Raw genomic sequence first — 4069 nt, 5'->3', positions numbered from 1 at the left:
CAGCAGGAACATTTGACAAAGTCTGGAGCGGGGCTCAGATTAAGAAGGAATTCACCTCGGGTGCAAAATTTAAGAGGGTGCCAAAATCCTCAGTAACCAAGATAATATGTTAATGTAACATTTTGAAAAACTTAAAATGAATGCCAAAAATTCACAATGTTGTGTTTTAGGGCCCTGTGTTATTGTGCAATGGGAACAGTTGTTTCCAATCTGCTTGGGGTTCCCAGGGCCCACATAACTGTCACATTTCCCAGCAGGTGAATTGGGTAATGTGGTGTTCAGGCCTGGCTTCAAGGGTGTGAGACTTCTGCAGTTGAACACGGCCCCACATGCAGAAGGACCCCACACTTAGAGGGGCCCCCCAATTGGTTTACTGCTCTGCTGTCACTGTCTTGAAATTCTTCATAATTTTTGAAGAAGGGGCCCTGTATTTTTAGTTTGTACTGGGCCCTGCAAAGTTTCTCTGGAATGGTTTCTGGATGTCTTTTTGTTTTCCTTCAAATTTAACATTAGCATAGAAGAAATTCAGTCTTCTTGCTGTTGTAGGACTTTCATTAACTTGTTCCACGTGGTTCAAAATATGATAGGACATTTTGATAACTGTATATAGGGCACAGATTTTTCCTTTTGCTTCAGGCTCCAACATGGCCGAACACAGTACTAGTCCGGAGACATTTTTCTCATGACAAAGGTGTGCTACTGACATCTAGCGGGTAGTGACCAGCGATGCTTCTAAACATCCTACAATGCACAGGACAGCTTCACAAGAAATTATTTGGTCCAAATTGTCAATGGTGCCAGGGTAAGGAGGTTGTTAGCAGTGTTTTGAATTGGGACAATGATAGCAAATATGGAACTATCTAGAACTTGGTGATTAGTCAGCTGGGAGGGAGTGGAGTTCAAGGGAAAGAAAGATTCTCAGAGTTTTCGCTTGTTTAGGGCACAAGTTATATGGAGAATTCGGGGGAAGGAGCTAGTTAGTTAGAAGTAAAGCAAAAACAGATAGGAGTTTGAGGCAGGGCATCCAAATAGAGATGTTCATTTGAAGGCCAGCATCTGAAGCTCTGAATAGAGAGAGTTTAGAATGGTCAACAGGTACCTCTATTATGGTCCTCTGCCCTACCCAAACCTCTAGGACAATTCCACCCCTCCTGCTTCAGGGAATGGACACCACAGCTCAACCAGAGGAAAAGGAAGGCAATTTTTGGCTTTTTAAGTCCCACATGATTTTTCTGAAACCCATGGCAGAGAAATAGTTGTGTGCATTTCAAATTTTTAAGCCCTAAAGAGCACAAAGTATAGAGTTCATTGTCATGCTATAAGTAACAGGCTGGGATAACAGGCAAGTTCAAGTACTTTTCTCTGAGATGAAATAAAAATTCCTCAAGTGGGAGAAGGGGAGGGACAAAGGGGATGTAGGGGAGAGGATGGCTGGGACAATGGGATTGGGTCAGGGGCACCAAGAGGACAGAGCAGAATCAGTATCAGCAGCTAGCACATCCCCACTTGCAAAGGCAGCCCTCTTTTCCAATAGCTAAGACCACTTGAAGGCCCCAGGATAGAAATAAAGCCCCATCGCCTATTCTTGGGTAGAGCTGAAGGGAGCCACAGTCCATTACAGACGAACGCCAAAGTAATCTCCAGCTTCTTCAGTTACATTTACTAGGCAAGTTTCTCTAGAACCGTTCCTGGGTGACTTTTTTTTCTTCTTCAATTTTTATATGAGCAGAGAGTGAATTCACTTTTCACCCTAAATATTTTCAAACTTTTTATTGCCATCAATAAAAGGCAAGGGTTTTTCTTTGTTAAGTTTATGGGATACATTTTCTAGTTACAAGATAATTTTCTACAACATTTGTTTGTTTATTCTTCAACTATACACCTGTGGGTACCTCTGAAGGCAGAGATGTTGTCTTGTTCAATATCATACCACTAGACCATGGCACAGGGCACACAACATAGTAGGGGGGTCTGTAGTGGATGCTGCGACATGCTGCCCAGATCTCCACTTTACCACCAAGGCATTCATTCCCTCAGATGTGGCTAGTCTCAGCTGCGATGGCTCATTACCTGATCCAATAACTGGTTCATGCAGGACAGAGGCTCTGTCCCTTGCCAAGCCAACGCCAGAGCTCCCAGTAGGATTGGCTAAGTCCTCTGTAGCAAATTCATCCCCTTTCAACCCTTTCTGACCAGTTCTGTTTCCCTCAAGTCCTTACAAAAGTTGTTCTCAAGAGTACTCCCCAGTAACCCTCCTTTATGCAAATCTCTGCCTAGAATCTGTTTCCTTGGGAACTGACTTAAGATAATGTTTAATAAATATTCGTTGACTAAATGGATGAAGGGGTTCTTCCATTGTAAACTATGAGGTTCCTCACCCTGAGCAGAAATAATTGTGGAAAACTCTGACCTTTATTTGTAGACTTAACATTTTATTTTTATCATCTCAGGCCCTAAAAGTCAGAGCTCACACTCAAATCATTCACTCAGCTTCTGGGTCATGCGTGACTTTTCTATGATGACAGTATCAATACACAGTTGTTTTAGTTATATTGTCATTTGGTCACCAGATGGCAGAGGTGACACGCAGAAAGCCACTCTTTCTGGCCCTGGGTCACCCATTCCAGGATTTAACATTACACCCAAATTACCCATTTAGTACCATTAATTCCCCAAGACCTTGTTATTACGGCATTGTTTCATTTTGTAGGAAAGTGTCACCGACACACTTGGCCTCATTTGCATATAAAAAGAAGGGTTTCAAATATAATGGAAAAAGCCCTGGACTAAGCATCTGAACCACTGCACATTGGCCATTTGTTCCATTTGAATATGTTTCTCCATCAGTAAAATGAGAATCCCAGCCCTGCCTGCTTTAAAGGTCTGTGGTTAAGGAACAAATGAAAATGATTGGGGTTGAGGGAAGGGGTCTGGTTGAAGGGACCACATGTGTTCCTCCCTAGTCCAGGCGAGCTCTGAGTATGGGGGGCCAGGATGGCGTGCTGTAGGAGGTGGAGGGACTTTGCCTGGCTTCTAGGGTGAGGGGCTAGTCTAAGCCAGACTCCTGGGCTGGGCAGTTACTCCTCCTCTTGTAGCATCCTCTGAGGTATGCTCCCTTCCCAGAACAGCACAAATGTTTCCTGCATGCTGGGGTGCATGGTTTATTTCTTCCAGGAATCCTCAACTCCTGCCCTTCTTGCTTGTGTGGGCTACCAGACCAGGAAGAAGTAGCTGGGTTTGCACAAATTTTTCACAGTGCTATGGGATGGACCCTCACTGCCCGAATTTACCCATTTCCACACCAAAGTCCAGGCATAGGCAGAGGCTAGCGCCAGCCAAGCCAGGAGAGCTTGGTTCAGGCTTAGATGTGCCCGCTAGGTCTCCCGTAGGAGACCGCAGCTGTCGGCCAGACCTGGCCCTATAGGAATCACCTGCGACCGGAAGGCCGTGATGAAAAATGCAGCGGTTCCGAGGAGATGCCGCAGGACTCAGTGGAGTGCGGTGCTGGGGGATGGAAAAGTACGACGTAGAGGAGGGCACTGCGGCCCCAAACCGCAAGGAGTCTGCTAAGAAGTACACCCCCACCTGGCGCTGCGTGGAGGGGGAGGAACTTTGGTACTCACGTGACACAGGATACCCAACACCGCATCCACTTCTACCACTGGGCCAAGGGGCCGTTCTTCTGTTCAAATCCGACTGAAAACGTGGATTGTGCCGGGCACCCAGGGATCTACCCACAAATAGGGACTGCAGCCTAAATTCCAAAGACCAGAGACTGAATCTTTCAGCCTTGCTAAGAGAACACCTTGATCTTTGAAACTTTACTGCGATCTTTTGTACTGGTGCTGTCGGTACTAGTTTATTGTGGTTAAAAAGCAACTAGTGGGGCTTCCCTGGTGGTGCAGTTGTTGAGATTCCGCCTGCCAATGTACGGGACACAGCTTTGTGTCCTGGTCCGGGAAGATCCCACATGCCGCGGAGCGGCTGGGCCCGTGAGCCATGGCCGCTGAGCCTGTGCGTCCGGAGCCTGTGCTCCGCAACGGGAGAGGCCACAACAGTGAGAGGCCCG

At 46.4% G+C, this 4069-nt stretch overlaps 1 pseudogene; it reads left to right on the top strand.

Moving 5' to 3' along the window:
* Positions 1 to 3700, top strand: part of LOC103068637 (dynein light chain 1, cytoplasmic-like) — a 24311-nt pseudogene extending 20611 nt beyond the window's left edge.
* The last annotated feature ends 369 nt before the right edge of the window (positions 3701 to 4069 follow it).

The sequence above is a fragment of the Lipotes vexillifer genome, unplaced genomic scaffold, assembly GCF_000442215.2.
Source record: "Lipotes vexillifer unplaced genomic scaffold, Lipotes_vexillifer_v1.1 scaffold666, whole genome shotgun sequence".
NCBI lineage: Eukaryota > Metazoa > Chordata > Mammalia > Artiodactyla > Lipotidae > Lipotes > Lipotes vexillifer.
This window is presented reverse-complemented; position numbering and strand designations above follow the sequence as displayed.